The sequence below is a fragment of the Suncus etruscus genome, chromosome X (assembly GCF_024139225.1).
Source record: "Suncus etruscus isolate mSunEtr1 chromosome X, mSunEtr1.pri.cur, whole genome shotgun sequence".
Lineage (NCBI taxonomy): Eukaryota > Metazoa > Chordata > Mammalia > Eulipotyphla > Soricidae > Suncus > Suncus etruscus.
The window spans coordinates 104,306,197-104,331,081 of record NC_064868.1 but is presented as its reverse complement, the minus strand read 5'-3'; the positions used below and the strand labels follow the sequence as shown (position 1 = coordinate 104,331,081).

The 24,885-nt window shown below is 40.0% G+C and overlaps 1 protein-coding gene and 1 pseudogene across 1 annotated transcript in view; both read left to right on the top strand.

Annotated features, from left to right (window-relative positions):
* LOC125998987 (RNA-binding motif protein, X-linked 2-like) overlaps positions 1–23,825 on the top strand; it is a 60,984-nt gene extending 37,159 nt beyond the window's left edge. The window contains exon 8 of the mRNA XM_049766999.1: positions 23,804–23,825. The gene's annotated coding sequence lies outside the window, so the exon portion shown is untranslated. The remainder of the gene's footprint in view (positions 1–23,803) is intronic.
* On the top strand, positions 8,412–23,529 carry LOC125998986 (RNA-binding motif protein, X-linked 2-like; annotated as a pseudogene).
* Positions 23,826–24,885: the final 1,060 nt, after the last annotated feature.

Genomic DNA, 24,885 nt, shown 5'->3' with positions numbered 1-24,885 from the left:
CTTGTAGTTAACTTTGATAATTGGGTTCTCTTGCTTCTGCTGGTAAGCACCTCTCCATGACATCTCATACTCTGGGTTCCCCAGTTTGCTCACTGTTGCCCAGGGCTTTTTCCAAGCCTGAAAGTGTCACATCATAAAGCTCTCACCCCTTTTACCTTCAGGTTTAAATCCTATATCCAGTTCCATCGTTTTGGGGAAAGTTATCGTCTTATTGATTTAATATATGAAATTTCTGAGTTCAGCTTTATTCATTTATGTATGTCAGCATCACCACCTTCACATTAAAAATATTTGGGGCTGGAAAGGTAGTAAGGCAGGTATGGTACTAGCCTTGTACCTGGCCAACAGGTATCTGATCTCTGTCATCTTATATGGTCCCCTGAGCACCAGCAAGAGTGATTTTCTAAGTGCTGAGCCAGGAGTAACCATTGAGCACTGCAGAGTGTAACCCCAAAGCAAAAGCAAAATCTGATGGGATATAAAGAAAACATATAAATAGAACAAAAAACTTTCATCTCTAAAAAACGTTTTTTTTGGGGGGGTCACACCCGTCAGCTCTCAGGGGCTGCTCCTGGCTCTATGCTCAGAAATCCCCCCTGGCAGCCTCGGGGGACCATATGGGATGCCGGTATTCAAACCACCATCCTTACTGCTGTGCTATCTCTCCGGCCCCCAAATTTTTTAAAGGCCTGAGAAAACCTTGAGAAAAAAGAAGCCCCGAATTTTTCCTGAGAAAAACCTGTACCATAAATTTTTATTTTTATGTTCCTGGAAGGGGGCTTCTGATTGTGGGGAGAAAAGCACCTACAGGGTCTTCTTACAAAGCCAGGCTTGTGCTAACACTTCTTAGGACAGAGTGTTTTCTTCAGCAAATTGAGGGTTGGGCAGGATATTTATAGATCCGACATCCTCAGGTCTCAGAAGGGCCCCCATACCATGATTCAGGGTCCCAGGATTTTTCAACCAGATGAAGCCATGTGATCCTGTCATGCTGCAATGCAGTGTTAAGTGTTGGCAAAACACATTTGTCAGGAGAGTCAGTCCTCCCTGAGCATCTCACTGCACATATCCTTTTCTGTAAGGCAAGGTAGTCTTTTAAAGTTTTAGACCACACCCAGCAGTATTTAGGGCTTAGTCATGGCTGTTCTCAGGGATCATTCCTGGTGAAGCTCAGGTAAATATGGGGTGAGGCAGGAAACTTCAATCAGGTGTGTACCTTGACTTCCTTCCATCCTGTCTCTCTAGCCTCCACAAGGTCACCTCTCAGAGAAGAGACACTTATTAATTTGCTCATGGATCAATACTTTCCAGGCCCTTGACCTTGGCTTACTCAGTTAGTAAGCAGCCTACTGTCCCAGTAGCTTGTGTGTGGTGCACTGCCCTGTGAAACTTGGGATGTGAGGTGGAAGGCACTAGAAGTACCACACTGATACATAATTTGCTGATTGTACTAAACATCTCATTCTAACCTAGAGCTTCCAAACTGATCACTCTAGACAAGAATTGGGTGCTGAAAGGAGATAAAGTGATATGCATGGCACCCCCTCAATGACAATAGCGCAAACCATAATGTCAGAGATAAAGAAATGCAGAATTCCTGTCCCAGAGCTAGCAGGTGGGGGTGGGTGGTAGGTAAATGGAGACATTGGTGGCAGAAAGTTGCACTGCTAAAGGGCCGTAGTGCACATTCTATGACAAACCCAACTGTGAACATTTCTGTAACATAGTGCTTAAAGAAATTATTTAAAAATCCTTCATGATTATTACTTTGATTCCCAATGTCTTTGCATTCTTCGCTTGTTGTGTACTTTTGGGTCAGATCCAGCTGTGCTCAGAAGTTGCTCCTGGACAGAGCATGAAAACCGGCAAAGCTTTGCAAAAGCCAGCTCCCTGTGTGTGACACCAGGCGGGGAAAATCCGCGAAAGTACACCGGCCCAGTGGGGCCCAACAGGGTATCAGAGGCTGAGAATAGACTTGGTGCTGTGGAAGATGAGATACATAACAATTCCATACAGCAGGAGAGATTGGACAAAAAAACTTAAAGCAAATGAGCAGACAATGGAAAAATTAGTCAAAGAATGGGAACAGATGAAAATAGAAGTCTATGATAAGATCAACAGAAACAACTTAAGAATCATTGGAGTCCCAGAGACCCAGGAAGAAAATTTCCAGGAAGAATCAATGGTCAAGAACATCATTAAAGAGAAACTTCCAGAGCTAAAGAATATATGTGATCAAATCCTGCATGCCCGAAGAGTACCAACCAAAAGGAACCCCCTTGGGGCCGGGCGGTGGCGCAAGAGGTAAGGTGCCTGCCTTGCCTGCGCTAGCCTTGGACGGACCGCGGTTCGATCCCCCGGTGTCCCATATGGTCCCCCAAGCCAGGAGCGACTTCTGAGCACATAGCCAGGAGTAACCCCTGAGCGTTACCGGGTGTGGCCCAAAAACCAAAAAAAAAAACCAAAAAAAAACAAACAAACAAAAAAAAAAAAAAGGAACCCCAGAAAAACCACCCCAAGACACATCCTAGTCACAATGACAAATCCCACAGATAGAGACAGAATTCTGAAAACAGCAAGATCAAAAGGGGAAATCACATTCAAGCAAGCTTCCCTGAGATTTACAGCAGACCTGTCACCAGAAACACTCAATGCCAGAAAGCAGTGGTGGGATATTGGGACAAGACTGAATGAAATGAATGCTTCACCCAGAATACTATACCCAGCAAAACTCACTTTCCGGTTTGACGGAAGAATACATGGCTTCACAGAAAAAAAGCAGCTCAGAAACTTCACAGACACAAAACCAGTCTTAAGAGAAAAACTAAAAGACCTAATCTGAGACAAGACTACCCAAAAGACACACCAAATTTTGAAATAAAGATGGCGTTAAATCCCAGGACAATTCTTTCTCTCAACGTCAATGGACTAAATGCACCAGTTAAGAGACACAGAGTGGCTAAATGGATCAAAAAACTCAATCCAACCTTCTGCTGCCTACAAGAAACGCACCTGAATAGTCAGAACAAACATAGACTCAAAATAAAAGGCTGGAGAAAAATTATCCAAGCAAACAACACCCATAAAAAAGCTGGAGTGGCCATACTAATATCAGATAATGCAAACTTTATACTCAGGAAGGTTGTAAGGGACAAAGATGGACATTTTATATTAATCAAGGGGTACGTAGAGCAGGAAGAATTCACTCTCCTAAACATATATGCACCGAATGAGGGGCCAGCAAAATATTTAATACAACTGTTGACAAATCTGAAAAATAATATCAACAACAACACAATAATTGTGGGGGACCTTAACACAGCTTTGTCAACACTGGATAGGTCAACCAGACTGAAACCCAACAAGAATATACTAGACCTGAGGAGAGAAATGGAAGAAAGAGGCCTAGTGGATATATATAGGACTCTCCATCCCCAGAAACCTGGATACACATTCTTCTCCAATGTACATGGGACATTCTCCAGAATAGACTACATGCTGGCACATAAAACATACCTCCATAAGATCAAGAGGATAGAAATTTTGCAGACTACCTTCGCTGACCACAAGGCTCTGAAATTATTTGTGAACTCCAAAGGGACTCAGAAGAAACACTTTAACACCTGGAAGTTAAACAGCCTCATGCTCAATAACCAGTGGGTCCGAGATGAAATCAAGGAGGAAATCAAAAGGTTCCTGGAAAAAAATGACAATAAAGACACAAGCTATCAGAACTTATGGGACACAGCAAAAGCAGTACTGAGAGGAAAATTTATAGCTTTGCAAGCACACATCAGGAAGGAAGAAGGAGCTTACCTGAGTAGCTTAATGACACAGCTAATAGAACTAGAAAATGCTCAACAAAAGGACCCAAGAATAGGAAGAAAGAAGGAAATAACAAAGCTGAGAGCAGAAATCAACGAAGTGGAAACTCAAAAAACAATCCGAAAGATCAACGAAAGCAGAAGTTGGTTCTTTGAAAAAATAAACAAGATTGATAGACCACTGGCAAACTTAACAAAGAAAGAGAGAGAGAGAAACTTGATAACTCGTATCAGGAATGAAAAAGGAGAGATCACTACTGATATGACAGAGATTCAAAGGGTAATCAGAAACTACTTTGAAAAACTCTACGCCACTAAAAATGAGAACCTGGAAGAAATGGATAAATTCTTGGACTCTTATAATCTTCCACGGATGAAGGAAGAGGATGTAGCATATCTAAACACCCCCATCACCATTGATGAAATTAAAACAGTAATCAAATGTCTGCCGAAAAACAAAAGCCCAGGTCCAGATGGATTCACTAATGAATTCTATCAAACTTTCAAGAGGAACTACTGCCAATCTTGGCAAGACTCTTTCATGAAATTGAACAAACAGAAACACTTCCAAATAGCTTTTATGAAGCCAACATCACCTTGATACCTAAACCAGACAGAGACGCTACCAAAAAAGAAAATTACAGACCAATATCACTGATGAATGCAGATTCAAAGATTCTCAACAAAATCCTGGCAAATAGGATTCAATGCCTCGTTATAAAGATCATCCAGTACGATCAAGTAGGTTTCATCCCAGGAATGCAAGGCTGGTTTAACATCTGTAAATCTATCAACATAATACACAACATCAATAACAAGAAAAATAAAAACCACATGATCATATCAATAGATGCAGAGAAAGCATTTGATAAGGTCCAACACCCATTCTTGATCAAAACTCTCAGCAAGATGGGAATGGAGGGAACCTTTCTCAATATAGTGAAGGCCATCTTCCACAAGCCAGTGGCAAATATTATCCTCCATGGAGAAAAAATAAAAGCCTTCCCTCTAAATTCTGGCACAAGACAAGGCTGTCCTCTCTCACCACTCCTATTCAACATAGCACTGGAAGTACTTGCTATAGCGATTAGGCAAGAAAAGGATATCAAGGGAATCCAGATAGGAAAGGAAGAAGTCAAGCTCTCACTGTTTGCAGATGACATGATACTCTACTTAGAAAACCCTAAAGACTCTATCAAAAAGCTTCTAGAAACAATAGACTCATATAGCAAGGTGGCAGGCTACAAAATTAACACACAAAAATCAATGGCCTTTCTATACACCAATAGTAATAAGGATGAAATGGACATTAAGAAAATAACCCCATTCACAATAGTGCCACACAAACTCAAATATCTTGGAATCAACTTGACTAAATAAGTGAAGGACCTATACAAGGAAAACTATAAAACTCTGCTCCAAGAAATAAGAGAGGACACACGGAAATGGAAACACATACCCTGCTCATGAATTGGCAGGATTAACATCATCAAAATGGCAATACTCCCCAAGGCATTATACAGATTTAATGCCATCCCTCTAAAGATACCCATGACATTCTTCAAAGAAGTGGATCAGACACTTTTGAAATTCATTTGGAACAATAAACACCCTCAAATAGCTAAAGCAATCATTGGGAAAAAGAATATGGGAGGAATTACTTTCCCCAACTTTAAACTGTACTACAAAGCAACAGTTATCAAAACAGCATGTTATTGGAATAAGGATAGGTCCTCAGATCAGTGGAATAGGCTTGAATACTCAGAAAATTTTCCCCAGACATACAACCACCTAATTTTTTATAAAGGAGCAAGAAATCCTAAATGGAGCAGGGAAAGCCTCTTCAACAACTGGTGTTGGCACAATTGGATAGCCACTTGCAAAAAAATTGAACTTAGACCCCCAGCTAACATCATGTACGAAGGTAAAATCCAAATGGATTAAAGACCTAGATATCAGCCCAAAACCATAAGATATATAGAACAGCATATAGGCAAAACACTCCAGGACATTACAGGCATCTTCAAGGAGGAAACTGCACTCTCCAAGCAAGTGAAAGCAGAGATTAACAGATGGGAATATATTAAGCTGAGAAGCTTCTGCACCTCAAAGGAAATAGTGCCCAGGATACAAGAGCCACCCACTGAGTGGGAGAAACTATTCACCCAATACCCATCAGATAAGGGGCTAATCTCCAAAATATACAAGGCAATGACAGAACTTTACAAGAAAAAAACATCTAACCCCATCAAAAAATGGGGAGAAAAAATGAACAGACACTTTGACAAAGAAGAAATACACATGGCCAAAAGACACATGAAAAAATGTTCTACATCACTAATCATCAGGGAGATGCAAATCAAAACAACGATGAGATACCACCTCACACCCCAGAGAATGGCACACATCACAAAGAATGAGAATAAACAGTGTTGGCGGGGATGTGGAGAGAAAGGAACTCTTATCCACTGCTGGTGGGAATGCCGTCTAGTTCAACCTTTATGGAAAGCGATATGGAGATTCCTCCAAAAACTGGAAATCGAGCTCCCATACGATCCAGCTATACCACTCCTAGGAATATACCCTAGGAACATAAAAATACAATACAAAACCCCCTTCCTTACACCTATATTCATTGCAGCACTATTTACCATAGCAAGACTCTGGAAACAACCAAGATGCCCTTCAACAGACGAATGGCTAAAGAAACTGTGGTACATATACACAATGGAATATTATGCAGCTGTCAGGAGAGATGAAGTCATGAAATTTTCCTATACATGGATGTACACGGAATCTATTATGCTGAGTGAAATAAGTCAGAGAGAGAGAGAAAAACGCAGAATGGTCTCACTCATCTATGGGTTTTAAGAAAAATGAAAGACACCCTTGTAATAATAATTTTCAGACACAAAAGAGAAAAGAGCTGGAAGTTCCAGCTCACCTCATGAAGCTCACCACAAAGAGTGATGAGTTTAGTTAGGGAAATAACTACATTTTGTACTGTCCTAATAATGAGAATGTATGAGGAAAATGGAGAGCCTGTCTAGAGTACAGGCGGGGGGTCGGGTGGGGCGAAGGGAGACTTGGGACATTGGTGATGGGAATGTTGCACTGGTGATGGGTGGTGTTCTTTACATGACTGAAACCCAAACACAATCATGTATGTAATTAAGGTGTTTAAATAAATTAAAAAAAAAGAAGTTGCTCCTGGCAGATTCGGGGAACCATATGGGATGCCGGGATTCAAACCACCATTCTTCTGCATGCAAGGAAAATGCCCTACCGCTATGCTATCTCTCCAGTTCCCAAGATAGATTCGATTTAAAAGTAAGCCTACTAAAAATCTAACATTGTATTGGTACAATAAAAAAATCAAAGGTAGTCATTGGTAGTTTTGAGCGCCATTGTCTATAGAATTAAATTTATATTAGGTTGTAGAGGAAATGCATCTCATAGGGTGCACACTTACATGCAATCCCCTTAGTCCCACAGGAATGATTTCTTGTATGCTGGGCTAGGAGTAATCACTGAGCTTAGCTGATAATGGCTCCCAAACGAAAAAAGAATATTTGCTTAAAAAATGAAAAAAAATTTTGGTTTTGGGGTCATACCAAATGGTGCTTAGGAGCCAGATTTACTCCTGGCTCTGAGCTCAGGAATCACCCTGTCAGGTTAAAGGGGCCATATTGGATGGCAGGGATCGAACCCAGGTTTGTACATGTGCAAGGCAAATGCAAAAATGAGGGGTTAATTTTCCATTGTTTTCCCAGAGTTGTGATTCACAGCATTAAGTATCAGTGAGAGTTAGTTTCTTTTGAGGACTGGGGGTAAAGGTGTGAGGGTTTTAAAATAACAGATCTTTTCTAGATATATTCCTTTCCTTCCAAAACTATTGATTGGTCTTACCTTTTTTTGTGTGTGAAGAAAGTGGCTTTAGCATTTAGCTTGAGCTCAGCCATTCATTTTGGTGACTATTCTTTCTCATTGTATGTTTCCCTGTAAATCAGTGTTACAGATTGAGAGTCATTTATTCTTTGAGTTTTTCTCTGTTGCTGGTGCTTTGGGTGCTTTCCTAGATTTTTTTTATATTTATTATTTAAAATAAATATTTATTTAAGCACCATGATTACAAGCATGTTTGTAGTTGGGTTTCAGTCAAACATAATACCCCCTTCACCAGTGCAGCATTCCCACCACCAATGTCACCCCACCCCTACCTGAATTCCCAACAGGCATTCTACTTCTCTCATTCTTTTTTTTTATTTTTTTTATTTTATTTTTTTACTTCTCTCATTCTTTAACATTGTCATACTAGCTGTTAGTGTAGTTATTTCCCTAACAGCATTCACCACTCTTCGTGATGAGCTTCAAATTGTGAGCCGGTCCTTCTGGCCCTTCCAGCCCTGTTGTCTCTGGACCTTATTACAGTAATGTCTTTAATTTTTCTTAAAACCCATAGATGAGTGAGACTATTCTATGTCTATCTCTATATAATATGTCTATTATGTTGAGTGAAATAAGTCAGGGAGAGAGATAGATTTTTTCAATTCAGGATGCAAGTAGACCACAAAGATATTTGTACGCATGTGGGTAAATTGGTATGATAATGCTGGTGTAACTACCTCAGGGGCTTCAGCAGCCCTCAAGCCCCATACGATTAACCTGAGCAGAGAAAATTGCTATTTGGAAAAACATTATCCATCAGACTAGTGATGCAAACAGCATTAGAGATTTTCCAGAAACAATTACCAGGAAATTAGTGTAGTTCACAGACTTTGGTAGAAGGGCTATCTTTGCTGACACATTGGCTTTATGTCCTAGATCAAAGGGAGAACTATTCGAGTGGATAACTCTAACTCTGGGGCTCCTAAGAACTCGGATGATTTGGATTGTAACCCGACCCCTATTCTTTGTGTAAGCTTACCTACAAGAAAGACCAACCCATTTCTGGGAGGGGTCTTGGGAGGTTTCAAAAGGTTTGGCCTCAAAGTCAAAAGGGAATTTGCATGGATGGAGGTTGGAGGAGAGATGGCTGAAAGAAGCTAGACACAGGGCAAGCTGACAAGACCATGCTTAAATAGGTTTAATTTTATAGGCCACACATTTTGGCCTGGGCAAATAAAGCTGATATTTCCTGAAGTCTCTCTGTGGATGAGTTTTCTACCCGCCGCTTTCCTGAACCCAGATACCCACCGGTTGGAGGAGTTGGAGCCACGTGGCCTGGGATGGCAGAGAAAGGCCCCTCATTCATCACCAACACTATCCAAGCCCATCCAAGCCCATCCAAAGGACTTCTTATAGGGGTCGAATTACATTGGATAACATGACTAAGCAGCTTCAGGAGAAAGGCTGTGAGGATCACATGCCTTCAAGCAGTTCAGCCGAGGATTCTGAAGATGACAAACCTGCCAAGAAACACAAAAAAGGTAATGTGTTAAGACCAAACAGAAGATTTGGGTGGTTTTAGATAACATTTTTTAAAATAATTATCTTTATTTACACACCATGATTACAAATATGATTATAGTTGTATGATTACAGTCATGTAAAGAACACCCCCCTTCACCAGTGCAACATTCCCACCACCAATTTCCCAGATCTCCCTCCTCCCCACCCCCCACACCTGTACTCGAGACAGACTTTCTACTTCCCTCATTCATTCACATTGTTATGATAGTTTTCAGTGTAGTCATCTCTCCAACTGCACTCATCATTCTATGTGATGAGCTTCATGTCATGAGCTTCACCTACCAGCCCTCATCTCTCTTGTCTCTGAGATACTGTTAAAAATGTCTTTCATTTTTATTAAAACCCATAGATGAGTGAAACCATTCTGCATCTTTCTCTCGCCCTCTGACTTACTTCACTCAGCATAATAGATTCCATGTACATCCATGTATAGGAAAATTTTATGACTTCACCTCTCCTGACGGCTGCATAGTATTCCATTGTGTATATGTACCACAGTTTCTTTAGCACTCATCTGTTGAAGGGCATCTTGGTTATTTCCAGAGTCTGGCTATTGTAAATAGTGCTACAATGAATATAGGTGTAAGGAAGGGATTTTTGTATTGTATTATTGTGTTCCTCAGATATATTCCTAGGAGTGGTATAGCTGGATCATATGGAAGCTCAATTTCCAGTTTGTGAAGGAATCTCCATATCGCTTTCCATAAAGGTTGTACTAGACGGCATTCCCACCAGCAGTGAAAAAGAGTTCCTTTCTCTCCATATCCCCGCCAGCACTGCTTGTTTTCCTTTTTTGTGATGTGTGCCAATCTCAGTGGCATGAGGTGGTACCTCGTAGTAGTTTTGATTTGCATCTCCCTGACGATTAGTGATGTTGAGCAATTTTTCATGTGCCTTTTGGCAATTTGCCTTTCTTCTTTTTCAAAGTGTCTGTTCATTTCTTCTTCCCATTTTTTGATGGGGTTAGTTGTTTTTTTCTTGTATAGTTCTGTCAGTACCTTGTAAATTTTGGATATTATTAGTCCTTTATCTGATGAGTATTGTGTGAATAATTTCTCCCACTCAGTGGGTGGCCTTTGTATTCTGGGCACTATTTCCTTTGAGATGCAGAAGCTTCTCAGCTTAATATAGTTTATCTCTGCTTCCACTTGTTTGGAAAGTGCTGTCTCCTCCTTAAAGATGCCTTTAGTCTCAATGTCCTGGATTGTTTCATCTACATGTTGTTCTATATATCTTATAGTTTCAGATCTGATATCAAGGTCTTTAATCCATTTGGATTTTACCTTTGTACATGGTGTTAGCTGTGGGTCTGAGTTCGCTTTTTTTGCAAGTGGCTAACCAGTTGTGCCAACACCACTTGTGGAATAGGCTTTCTTTGCTCCATTTAGGATTTCTTGCTCCTTTATCAAAAACTAGGTGGTTATATGTCTGAGGAACCTTCTCTGAGTACTCAAGCCTATTCCACTGATCTGAGGGTCTGTCTTTAGTCCAATACCATGCTGTTTTTATAACTATTGCTTTGTAATACAGCTTAAAATTGGGGAAAGTAATGTCTCCCATATTCCTTTTCCCAAGGAGTGCTTTAGCTATTCGAGGTTGTTTACTGTTCCAAATGAATTTCAGAAGACTTTGATACACTTCTTTGAAGAATGTCCTGGGTATCTTTAGGGGAATCACGTTAAATCTGTACAATGCTTTTGGAAGTATTGCCATTTTAATGATGTTGATCCTGCCAATCCATGAGCAAGGTATGCGTTTCCATTTCCGCGTGTCCTCTCTTATTTCTTGGAGCAGTGTTTTATAGTTTTCTTTGTATAGATTTTTCACATCTTTAGTCAGGTTGACTCCAAGATATTTGAGTTTGTGTGGCACTAATGTGAATGGGATTGTTCTCTTAATCTCCATTTCTTCCCTATCATTATTAGTGTATAAAAAGGCCTTTGATTTTTGTGTATTAATTTTGTAGCCTGCCACTTTGCTATATGAATCTATTATTTCTAGAAGTTTTTTGGTAAAGTCTTTAGGGTTTTCTAAGTAGAGTATCATGTCATCTGCAAACAGTGAGAGCTTGACTTCTTCCTTTTCTATCTGGATTCATTTGATATCTTTTTCTTGCCTAATCGCTATAGCCAGTAATTCCAGTACTATTTTGAATAGGAGTGGTGAGAGAGGACAGCCTTGTCTTGTACCAGATTTTAGAGGGAAGGATTTTAGTTTATCTCCATTGAGGATAATATTTGCCACTGGCTTCTGGTAGTGGCTTTAAGTATATTGAGAAAGATTCCTTTTATTCCTATCTTGCTGAGAGTTTTCATCGAGAATAAGTGTTGAACTTTATCAAATGCTTTTTCTGTGTCTATTAATATGACCATGTGATTTTTATTTTTCTTGTTGTTTATGTTGTGTATTATGTCGATAATTTATGGATGTTAAACCAGCCTTGCATTCCTGGGATGAAACCTACTTGATCAAAGTGAATGATCTTCTTGATGAGGCACTGGATCCTGTTTGCCAGGATTTTGTTGAGGATCTTTGCATCTGTGTTCATCAGGGATATTGGTCTGTAATTTTTTTTGGCAGCATCTCTATCTGGTTTTGGTATTAAGGTGATGTTGGCTTCATAAAAACTATTGGGAAGTGTTCCTGTTTTTTCAATTCATAAAAGAGCCTTGCCAGGATTGATAGTAGTTCCTCTTGAAAGGTTTGAAAGAATTCATTTGTGAATCCATCAGGGCCTGGGCTTTTGTTTTTGGGCAAATTTTTGATTACAGTTTTAATTTCCTCAATAGTGCTGGGGGTGTTTAGATATGCTACATCTTCTTTATTCAACTGTGGAAGGTTATATGAGTTCAAAAATTTATCCATTTCGTCCAGGTTCTCATATTTAGTGGCATAGAGTTTCTCAAAGTATTCTCTGAATACCCTTTGAATCTCTGCAGTATCTGTAGTGATCTCCCCCTTTTAATTTCTAATATGCGTTATCAAGTGTCTCTCTCTTTTGTTTTATGAGTTTTGCCAATGGTCTATCAATCTTGTTTATTTTTTCAAAGAACCAACTTCTTTTTTTATTGTAAGAATTTATTCAAGGGACAAAATTGATTAACATAATGAGGTAAGCTAACATAACATAATATAGTGACATAACATAACATATAATATAATTGATATAATAATAATACATGTAAGTCAAAGAAAGTTTCTGATTAAAACATATTTTTCCATAATGGCTTACATATCTTTCACAGTGGTATTTTAGACACATATTAACATTGAGTCAGGGGCATACCCATCACCAATTATGTCCTCCCCCCATTCCAGTTCCCTTTGTACAACCCATATACCCCACCATCATCCCCCTGGGTTGCTAGAGTAGGTCGACCCCTCTTTGTCTGGCTTACTATTAGTGATCTCACATCTGTTTTGTCCTGGAACCCTCATTTTCCCTTCTATTTAAGAGTCAGAGCTAGAAAAATCGAGGTATATGGTTTTGTTTGAAGGCAAGAAAAGCAATAGAATGGGGTACAAAATAAGAGGAAAAAAGAAAAAAAAGAAGTCAAAAGTCAAATACGCTGAAAATGGGCTGAGTCTCTCTAGAAGCTTCCAACCTCAGTTTGAGAGAGGATGTGAAAAAGGTAATTGAAATACCACAACAATACAGAAAAAATTATCGAATTAAATAACCGGTGAGCACTACAGCAATAAAGATAGGCACCACACAATAGTCTCAGTTCTGAAATCAACTCATGCTCGAATGCAAAAAGAAAAAGACAAGACAAAATAAAATAAAATAATATTGGAGACATCAACCGTAATCTCCACACCAAAATAAAGACGTCAAAAAATCGATCAATCGATAAATAAACATGTGGGAAAATGATTGTTTTGTGCTTTTTCCCCCTCCTTTTCTTTTTTTCTTTTTTTTTTTTTGGTTTTTGGGTCACACCTGGCAGTGCTCAGGGGTTATTCCTGGCTCCAGGCTCAGAAATTGCTCCTGGCAGGCACAGGGGACCATATGGGGCGCCGGGATTCGAACCGATGACCTCCTGCATGAAAGGCAAACGCCTTACCTCCATGCTATCTCTCCGGCCCCCCTCCTTTTCTTAATCCCCCTGCATAGGCACAGTAACTATTGGGGTTATTGTAGAGGGAATTCCCTTGACCTAGGAGACACAGGGTTTCTCCACCCCTGAAGTGTACTGTCATGGGATTAACTCTAGACTCCTTGCATGATCATTTTCTCTCCCCTTGCTGCTTTCGTGGTGTGTGGAAGACTTCTGCTTTGTCTTGGATGGTAAAATCAGACCTCTGTTTCTAGAGACCTTTGTGGCTGTGCAGCTCAGGGAATGGAGTTTATGAAGTTTTCTTTGTGGTTCTAGCAGTTATGTTTCTTCAGTGTCGTTTTAATCCATCTTCTGTAGTTGGTGTTCTTGGTCGTTATGTTGCTCTTAGACTGGAGTCTGAGATGAAGTCTTTCATTATGTTTCCGGAAGACCCGTTCAGTTGCGGTTGTCTCAGTCAAACTTCTGGAATTGGAGCTCTTGTTTGTTGAACAGATTTTATTCCAAAAGCTAGGCTAGAGCTTTTTGTTGCTGTTGTTGTTGTTGATCCCTGGATGTGTACTGTCCAGTCTTGGTTGCAACAACCAGTATATAGCGATCTTGGCTTTTGCACATATCAAAGGGTGACTTGTTTTCTGATTTTGTCTTATTGATAGCTGATGAGGGAGGACAACTTGCTCTTAGATCAAGTTGTTCCCATTTCCTCCTTGTCAGGTTATCAATTTAGGACTGGCTCATGTTGGTGTCAGAGCAGCGTTGTAAATGCCCTGGAAGGCATTTGGTTCCTTGAACTATTGCGGAGAATTTTGTCGTATCTATGTCTGGGATCCAGGAGTTAAGGCTGAATGGTCAGTGTCTAGTTCCCTAGAGCCTAAGTTGTTTCCATATGACATACATTCAGGGTGGGAGATGTCCCTGTGTTGTAAACAAGTATGAATTCTTATCCCTAGTAGATACGAGCTTGTTTTTTTATAAGTACAATTTCCCCTTTGTTTAATATGTCTTTGAAGGAGGAAGTGGTGCTACCTTACATTGCTGGTGGATTTGGGGGGTGGCGAGAAAAGAAACCAGACTCCGACAAAAACTAGGAATATATATGCTCACACATATCTAAAGGAAAAAGGTTTCTTTAAAAATAAAAAAGAAGATTAAATAAAAGATGTAATTAAAGGGATAAAGTGGGGCCAGGAGAGACAGCATGGAGATCAGGCATCTGTCTTTTCTGTAGAAGGGCAGTGGCTCAGAACCTGGCATCCCAAATGGTTCCCCGTGCCCTCCAGGGATGTTCTCCAAGAATAGTGCCAGGAGCACCCTCTGAGCGCTGCCAGGAGTGAACAAAAGAAGCAAAAACGAATCAAATCCAGTAAAAAAAACTAAAACAAGGCAAAACAAAAGAATATAACAAGAATAAAAAAGAAAAGACAAATAAAACAGAGAAAAGGTGGGGGGGAAGCGATACAGGAGATCACTTTACATTTGGGGAGAAATAGGATAAGAGGTGGTGTTATATAGGTCTATACTTATGATGAAAGAATAGGGTTCCCCCTTGTCTTTTGAGATTTTTTTGTGAAGTGTGGGGTCCATGCAGGGAGGTCTTGGGTAGAGTACTTGCAGTGGGGGTCCTTTGGAGCTAGTTCCGGTATCAAGCCACAGTCCACAGTAGGGAGAGGTGATTAGGAGGGGTACACTTCATGAGTCTGTCAGGGTGTTGGTTTTATTTTCTTGCCGGGAACGAGGTGAAAGCTTGAGTCGGTGTCTCTTCACTTGGGTAGTGGCTCGCTATGGTAGGAGGTCTTTCTTGGTACATAGTGGATTAAGAGCTGAGGGTGAAGAGTTAGAGTGTGGTGGTGATATCGGGGGTGGGATTGAGGGGTGAAGGGATAATAGGATTTCTGGAGGAGGAAGAGGGGATAGTATATGGGAGGGGTTACATAGGGTATAGGTATGAGTTGTTTGTGGTTTAGGTTTGTCCCTTAAGGAGAATTCCTGTCTCTGTGTGCTCCTGCACACATATAAACATTTAGAAGTTAGCTTAGGTGTATATTAATGTATAGAGGTTGGAATGCAAGAGGTGCACTGAGTACTAAGTATTTACTTGTAAGGAAAGGAAACATTTAATAAATCAGCTTTTGGGTATGTATAAGTTTTGTGTCCCAAGTACTGACCATTATGTTAGTGAGGTCTATCTATATAGGTGTTTACCCTTTTCAGTTTTGTCCACAGAACCCTATATGTCCGCATTCCTTTCCTATAGAGGAGGTAACCATGTGGTTTTTATTTGACATAGTTTGAGTTGATGATAGTGAGGACGAGAAGGTGGAAGAAGAGGGAGACAAGAAGACAGAATAGGAAAAACAAGACAAAACAAAACAAACCAACAATCAAACACCCGAGGCAACAAAAATACGAAGTGATGAGAAGAGAGGCTATAAGAACAAGGCATGTTAGTTTGGTTGAAAGGGTTCGATGCTTGGGCCCTGTGGTAAAAATTCATAGGTCTCGATTGTTGCTTCAGTGATATGGCTGGTCCTGTGCTTCAGGTCCTAAAAGAAGGCATAATATAGAAATAAAGGGTATGTTAAAGAGTTTTATCTGGCCATTTTTATGCTTCAAGCAGAGTATGGTGCCTCGGATGACTGAGCACCGAGGTACCCCCATAGGATGTTCACACTTTGTATCCAGGTACCCCTATGAACAGAAAAACTGAGAGGTTATTTTAAATGTGGTAAGGTTAAGGGATTCAAATATCATGTTTTGAAGTGTTTCCATTGGACTCAGTTGGTTTCCATCATAATATTTACCTGTAATCCTGTATATGATCCCTAGTGAATTATTATGGGCCTTTGTAGTAAAACGATAATTACTTACCTGTTCTCTCTACACTGCTGTTTCTGTTGTTGCTCGTTTCTTTATGATGTAATGTGTAGTCGGGCTTTGTGTTGTTTCTCTCCCCTTTGTTTTGGGCTATACTCCCCAGTATATGGTGATTATTACTGTGTTTGAGGTTCCTATCCTGTTACACCCTGTTATTTAATCGTGGGGTATTGGGTGTATATCTGGTGTATATTCTAGGTACTTCAGAATAGTGTTATCATACTGTGTTTATCTTTCATCTTCTGGCTTGCTTCATTTAACATAATATGTTCTAGGTCCATCCACGTTGCTGCAAAGTCTGTGATTGTATCATTTCTGACTGCCATGTAATATTCCATTGTGTATAGATACCACATCTTAATAATCCACTCATCTGTTGTTGGACATTAGGTTGGTTCCACGATTTGGCTATTATACTGAGTGCTGCGATAAATAGTGGGGTGCACACATACTTTGGGATGAATGTCCCTTCGACTTGGGGGTAGATACCTAGGAGAGCAATTGCTGGGTCAAATGGGAGCTTAATTCTGAGCTCCTTGAGCACTCTCCAGACTGTTCTCCATAGGTGTCGGACTAGGGGGCATTCCCACCAGTAGTGGATGAGAGTGTCTTTCATACCGCATCCTCACCAACACAGATTGTTCCCATTATTTTTGATGTGGGCCATCCTCACTGGTGTAAGGTGGTACCTCATTGTTGTCTTGATTTGGATTTCCCTAATGATGAGTGAAGGTGAGCATGTTTTCATGTGTTTGTTGGCCATTTTTTGGTCTTCCTCGGAGAAGTGTCTATTCATTTCATCTCCCCATTTTTCTATGGCTTTATTTGGTTTTGGGGGATTCAGCTTTCTGAGTGCTTTGTATATTCTGATTATCAGCCCCTTATCTGATGTGTTGAGTGTGAAATTTTTTTCCCATTCAGTTAGCTGTCTTCTTGTCTTGAGTTGGGTTTCCTTCGCCATGCAGAAGCTTCTTAGTTTGATGTAATCACATTTGTTTATGTTTGATGCTAAGATCCTTGCCATTGGTGTTCCATCCTTGAAGACTTTTTTAATATATAGGTCTTCGAGTGTTCTGCCTATTTTTTCCTCAATAAACTTTATAGGTTCTGATCTAATTTCAAGATCTTTAATCCATTTTGAATTGACTTTTGTATAAGGGGTGAGGTATGGATCAATTTTCAGTTTCTTACAGGTGGTTTTCCAGTTGTACCAACACCATTTGTTGAAGAGACTTTCTTTGTTCCATTTCAAGTTCTTGGCTCTATTGTCAAATATTAGTTGACTGTATATCTGGGGATTTATTTCTGGAAATTCTGTTCTAACCCACTGGTCTGAGGCTCTGTTTTTGTTCCAGTACCATGCTGTTTTGATCACTATGGCTTTATGGTATAGCTTCAGATTAGGTAAAGAAATGCCACCCAACTTCTTGTTTTTCAGTATCTGTTTGGCTATCCTGGGTCTTTTGTGGTTCCAGATAAATTTTATGATTGATTGTTCTAAGTCTTGAAAGAATGATGCATGGATTTGGATGGGGATTGCATTAAATCTAAATAGAAGTTTGGGTAGGATCGTCATTTTGATTATGTTGAGTCTACCTACCCATGAGCATGGGATGTTCTTCCATTTCCTTAGATCCTCTTCAATTTCATTCTGAAGTGTTTTGAAATTTTCCTGGTATAAATCCTTCACTTCCCTTGTAAGGTTGATTCCTAAGTACTTGATATTTTTTGAAACTATTTTAAATGGAATTGTATTTTTAATCTCAGTCTCAGCCTCGTTATTTGTATAGAGAAATGCTACTGTCTTTTGTGTATTGACTTTGTAACCAGCCACTTTGCTGTAATGGTTAATTGTTTCTAGGAGTTTTACTGTGGACTCTAGAGTTTTCCAAGTATATCATCATATCATCTGCAAAAAGAGATAGTTTGAGTTCCTCTTTCCCAATTTGGATCTCTTTGATTCCCTTCTCTTGTCTGATTGCGATTGCAAGGACTTCTAAGTTTTTTTTTTGGTTGGTTTTTTGGGCCACACCCGTTTGACGCTCAGGGGTTACTCCTGGCTATGTGCTCAGAAATCGCCCCTGGCTTGGGGGGACCATATGGGACGCCGGGGGATCGAACCGCGGTCCTTCCTTCGCTAGCGCTTGCAAGGCAGACACCTTACCTCCAGCGCCACCTACCCGGCCCCGACTTCTAAGATTATATTGAATAAGAGTGGAGAGAGTGGACAGCCTTGCCTAGTTCCTGACCTTAGAGGAAATGCTTCTAGTTTTTCGCCATTAAGGATAATGTTAGCTGTGGGCTTTTCAAAGATTGCTGTAACTATCTTGAGAAAGGTTCCTTCTAATCCTATTTTGCTAAGTGTCTTCAACATGAAAGGGTGTTGGGTTTTGTCAAACGCCTTCTCTGCATGATTGATATGATCATGTGGCTTTTGATTTTTTTGTTGTTGATGTGATGTATGATGTTAATTGATTTGTGTATGTTGAACCAACCTTGCATTCCTGGGATAAAACCCACTTGGTCATGGTGTATGATCTTTTTGATGAAGTGCTGGATTCGGTTTGCTAAGATTTTGTTGAGTATCTTTGCATCTATGTTCATTAGAGAGATTGGTCTGTAGTTTTCTCTCTTGGTGGTGTCTTTGCCATCGTTGGAAATGAGAGTGATATTAGCCTCATAAAAGGAGTTGGGAAGAATTCCTGTTTTTTTTGATGGTTTGGAAGAGCCTTTGGAAAAGTGGCAGTAAGTCTTCTCGGAATGTTTGATAGAATTCACCTGTAAATCCATCTGGGCCTGGACTTTTGTTCTTAGGGAGTTTCTTAATTATATCATCAATTTCCTCTGACGTGATTGGTTTGTTTAGACTTTCTAGGTCTTCCTTTTCCAGTTTCGGGAGATGGTAATTTTCCAGGAATCTGTCGATTTCTACTGGGTTCTCTAGCATAATTGAGTATAGTTGTTTGTAATATGATCTCATGATATGTTGTATTTCTTGGGGTTCTGTTGTAATCTCTCCCCTTTCATTTGTGATCCTACTGATTTGGTTGTTTTCCCTCTTTTTTTTGGTGAGTTTTGCCAGTGGTTTGTCTATCTTGTTTATTTTTTCAAAAAACCAACTCTTAGACTCATTGATTTTTTGTATTGTTTTCTTAGTTTCTATGTTGTATATTTCTGCTCTGTTTTTTATTATTTATTGCCTTCTGGTTGTGGTTGGATTTCTTTGCTGCTGTCCCAATTCCTTGAGATGATCCTTTAAACTGTTGATTTTATCATTTTCCTCTTTATTGATGTAGGCCTGTATTTCTAGGAGTTTCCCTCTAATTACTGCTTTTGCTGTGTCCCACAAATTTTGACAAGTTGTCTCTTCATTATCGTTTGTCTCAAGGAATCTTTTTATTTCTTCCTTGGTTTGCTCTTTAATCCAGCTGTTTTTGAGCAGCGTGTTGTTTAATCTCCAAGTATTAGTTTTTGTCCATTGCTTCTTCTTGCAATTAATTTTGACCTCTATTGCATAGTGATCTGATAGGGTGCTTCTAATAATCCTTACATTTGTGGTCTTATATAGGTTTGATTTGTATCCTAAGACATGGTCTATTCTGGAGAAGGTTCCATGAGGGCTTGAGAAGAATGTGTATTCTGTTTTCTGGGGGTAGAGGGCCCTATATAAGTCTATTAGCCCTAGATCTTCTAATTTTTTCATTTAGTGCTTCAAAGAACCAACTTCTGCTTCAGTTGATCTTTCAGATTGTTTTTTTTGGTTTCCATTTCATTGATTTCTGCTCTCAGCTTTGTTATTTCCTTCTGTCTCCCTATTTTTAGTTTCTTTTGTTGATCATTTTCTAATTCTATAAGCTGCATCAATAAGCTATTCATATATGCTCTTTCTTTCTTCCTGATGTGTGCTTGCAAAGCTATGAATTTTCCTCTCAGTACTGCTTTTGCTGTATCCCATAGGTTCTGATAGTTTGTGTTTTCATTGTCGTTTGTTCCCAGGAAATTTTTTTTTCTTCTTTGATTTCATCTCAGACCCACTGGTTGTTCAGTAGTAGGCTGTTTAATATCCAGGTGTTAAATTTTTTCTTCTGTGTCCCTTTGTAGTTCACATCTAACTTCAGAGCCTTGTTGTTAGCAAAGGTAGCCTGCAAAATTTCCATCTTTTTTATTTTATGGAGGTATGTTTTATGTGCCAGCACGTGGTCTATCCTGGAGAATGACCCATGTACAGTGAAAAAGAATGTGTATCCAGGTTTCTGAGGATGGAGTGTCCTATATATATCTACTAGGCCTCTTTCTTCCATTTCTCTTTTCAGGTCTAGTATATTTTTGTTGGGTTTCCATTTGGTTGACCTATCACGTGTCGACAAGCCTGTGTTGAGGTCTCCCACAATTATTGTGTTATTATTGATATCCTTTTTCAGATTTGTCAACAATTGTATTAAATACTTTGCTGGTTCCTCATTGGGTGCGTATATGTTTAGGAGAGTGATTTCTTCCTGCTGTACAAATCCCTTGATTAGTACTAATATTCATCTTTGTCCCTTACAACTTTTCTGAGTATAAAGTTTGTGTCATCTGATATTAGTATGGCCACCCCTGCTTTTTAAGTGTGTTGTTTGCTTGAATGATTTTCCTCCAGCCTTTGATTTTGAGTCTATGTTTATTCTGACTATTCAGGTGTGTTTCTTGTAGGCAGCAGAAGGTTGGCTTCAGTTTTTTTGATTCATTTAGCCACTCTGTGCCTCTTAACGGGTGCATTTAGTCCATTAACATTGAGAGAAATAATTGTCATGGGATTTATTTCCATCTTTGTGTAGAAGTTTGGTGTGTTTTTTGTTCTGTCTTGTCTTTAGAATAGATCTTTCAGTTTTTCTTTTAAAGCTGGTTTTAAGTCTGTAGTGTTTTTGAGCTGTTGTTTATCTGTGAAGTCATGTATACTTCCTTAAAACCTGAAAGTGAGTTTTGCTGGGTGCAGTATTCTTGGCGAAGCATTTATTTCATTGAGTTTTGTCACTATATCCCACCACTGCCTTATGGCCTTGAGTGTTTCTGGTGACAGGTCTGCTGTAAATTTCAAGGATGCTCCCTGGAATGTAATTTCCCTTTTCGATCTTGCTGCTTGCAGTATTCTATCTCTATCTGTGGGATTCATCATTGTGACTAGGATGTGTCTTGGGATGTTTCTCCTGGGATCTTTTTTAGCTGGTACTCTTTGGGCATGCAGGATTTGGTCACATGTTTTCTTTAGCTCTGGTAGTTTCTCTGTGATGATGTTCTTGACTATTGATTCTTCCTGGAGATGTTCTTCTTGGGTCTCTGGGACTCCAATGATTCTAAAGTTGTTTCTGTTGAGCTTATCAAAGACTTCTATTTTCATCTGCTCATATTCTTTGAGTAACTTTTCCATTGTCTGATCCTTTGATTTAAGGCTTTTTTCCAATCTCTTCTGCTGTGTAAAGTTGTTATGCATCTCATCTTCCAGTGCACTAATTCTATCCCCCGCTGCTTTTAATCTGTTGGAAAGCTCATACATTATGTTCATCAATTCGTCTACTGAGTTTTTCAGACCTGTTATTTGACCTGATATTTCAGTTTGGAGTTTTCTGATTTCTGTCTTCATATTTTCTTGATTTTTATTAGTGTTCTGATTTATACTTTCTTTGAGTTCTGTGAGCAACCTCCATATTTCTTCTCTAAACTCCATTTCTGAAAGACTGCTTAGGTGGTTGGCCATTGTTGGGTCATCAGAGTTTCCGTCTTCATTCTCTATGGTCTGCATAGTTTCCTCATTGTCATGCTTATGCTGTGGGTTTTTCTACGTGTTGTGGTGGTATTCATTGGCTAGGTGGAGTGCGCGACCGTGGGCCACGCTCCTCTGCTTCTACCCCTTATAGGTGGGATTAAGGGGGCCAGCAGAGTCAGCTTTATCCGCAACTCTGTCCCAAAAACACTCACCTCAACTGAGGCAAGCCATCAGGGGATGAATGCCAGAGAAGATCAAAATTCCCAGGTTGAAGCAAGCCCAGGGAAGCCCCAAAATGTCTGCCGAGCTTAATGGGCCCAGCAGAGTCTGTCTTATCCACAACTCCAGCCAGAAACACACACCTCAGCTGAGGCATGCTCTCAGGGGATTAATGCCGAGAAGATCAAAGTTCCCAGGTTGAAGCAAGCTGGGGGAGTCCCCAAAATGTCTGCCTAGATAACATTTTGATGAAAAAATTTTACTCATAGAAAGGTAAATATAAAAAATTATTCTATAACTAAGGCCTTTAATAAATATTAACTTAATGGCTGGAGTATTAGCACAGAGGTAGGCCATTTGCCCTGGCATGAGGTAAACCATGATGGACCTGGGTTTGATCCATGGCATCCCATATGGTCTCTTGGGCCAGCCAGGAGTGATTTCTGAGTGCAGAGCTAGGAGTAACCCCTGAGTGCCATCAGGTGTGGCCCATACTGCAAAAAAAAAGTGTCTTACTAAAATTATGTTTATGTCAAGATATAAATACTTCCACTAGAGAAAGGTAAATTTGAACCATTACTGAGGGGCATACACAATGTCTAGAAAAGCATGCAAGACATGTTCAGAGACCATCACAGACTGGAGGATGAAAATTGGGATATTTTAGTTTATATCTTATAAATTTTGTTCTTAAATAATTGAAATTTAAATTATTTTATTTTATTTTTTGTTTAGGGGTTACACCTGATGGTGCTTAAGTATTGCTCGTGCTCTGCGTTCAGATGTGTATTCAGAGAAGAAAAGATTTTTGGGGCAAAAGTTGGTTACCTTTTTCCTTTACCTATTTGTTGCTCCCCCTTTATTTCTCTCCAGACAAAAAAGGAAAAAAAGAAAAAAAGAAAGACAAAGAATAGGCCAACCAGGAAGTACAGCCCAAGACGCCAGCTTCCTCTTCATCACTCATATGGAAGACATCAAAGGAAAAGGATGCCTCAGTTTCTAAAATGCTCAGCAGCAAGAACTCTGAGAAGGGCCTGAAGTCTGAGTCCAAGGAGGGGTTGAAGCAATGCCACAGCTTCCCTGAGGATAGGACAAACAGCAGCTCTGGCGCAGAGGCCCGAGTCAGGGAGCTAAGAAAAGAACAAACCAGGCATGAACACAGTTCCTCAAGTAGGAAGGAGAAAAGGGACGAAAAGATAGGGACAGGGACAAAGATCGAAGTTCAGACACTTGCATTGACTGGCACGATGGGCCTTTTGAAAGGAATAGTCGTAGAAGTAGGAGTAGGAGCCAAGATAAATCCCATAAACATAAAACTTGTTGGCACTCTCGGGATTGAGGATTCCCCCAATTAGAGAGACCACAGGCATCACAGCCTGTTGTGCTGCTTGTTAAGAACTGGTCAGGAGGGGCCGGGCGGTGGCGCTGGAGGTAAGGTGCCTGCCTTGCCTGCGCTAGCCTAGGACGGACCGTGGTTCGATCCCCCGGCATCCCATATGGTCCCCCAAGAAGCCAGGAGCAACTTCTGAGGGCATAGCCAGGAGTAACCCCTGAGCGTCACAGGGTGTGGCCCAAAAAACAAAAAACAAAACAAAAAAAAAAGAACTGGTCAGGAACTTGTTTGTTCTCTGTGTGTTGGTTCATATCTGCAGATGCTCAGGGCTTACTCCTGGCTCTGCTCAGGGATCACTACTGATGGGGCTTAGGAGCAGATGGGTCCTGGAGACTGAACCTAGGTCAGCTGCATACAACAAGCTTTGTTGTGTAGTCTGGTTTGTGTAGTCACCCATATTCTCCACATACATAGGGTTTTTGCCTTGTTTTGTAGTTCTGGTTAATGAGGTGTGAATTCCTTTGTGTGTGTATTCTGAAGTCTGATGAGATGTGAAATATGTTGAATATTCTCCAACACTCTCTACATACATAGGATTTTTTCCTTTTTCTGTGTTGTGTAGTCTGGTGACTTGAAATGTGACTTCTGACAGCAGCATCACCCACGTTCCCTACATGCACAGGGTATTTCCTTTGCTGTGTAATCCAGTGTTTTGAGATATGACTTCTGATGAAGCCTCGCCTACAGTCTCTCCATACATGAGATGTGATTTCTGACTGAAGCCTTGCCCACATTATTTACACATGTAAAGTTTTTCCTTTGTGTCTTTTGTCTGGTGTCTGATGAGATGTCACTTTTGACTGAAATGTCGTCCATATTCTCAACATACATATTATTTTTCCTATGTTGGGTAATCTGTTGTATTAAGATGTGTCTTCTGATTGAAGCATCATCCATATTCTCAACATACATAGGGTTTTACCTCTGTTGTGTAGTCTGGTGTCTTGAGATGTGACTTCTGACTGAAACCTTGTCCACATTCTCTAAACACATAGGGTTTTTTCCTTATTGTGTAGTCTGGTGTATTGTGATGTGACTTCTCACCTGTATTCTCTACATACATAGGGTTTTTCTTTCTTTTTTTATCTGTAGTCCGGTGTCCGATGAAATGTGATTTCCAACTGAAGGCTCACTCATATTCTCTACATACATAGGGTTTTTCTTTGTTATGTAGTCTGGTGTCTTGACATGTGATTGAAGCCTCACTCATATTTTCTGTATACATAGGATTTTTCTCTCTGGCCCCCAAGATGTAACTTCTGAACGAAGTTTTGCCCACATTCTCTACATACATAGAGTTTT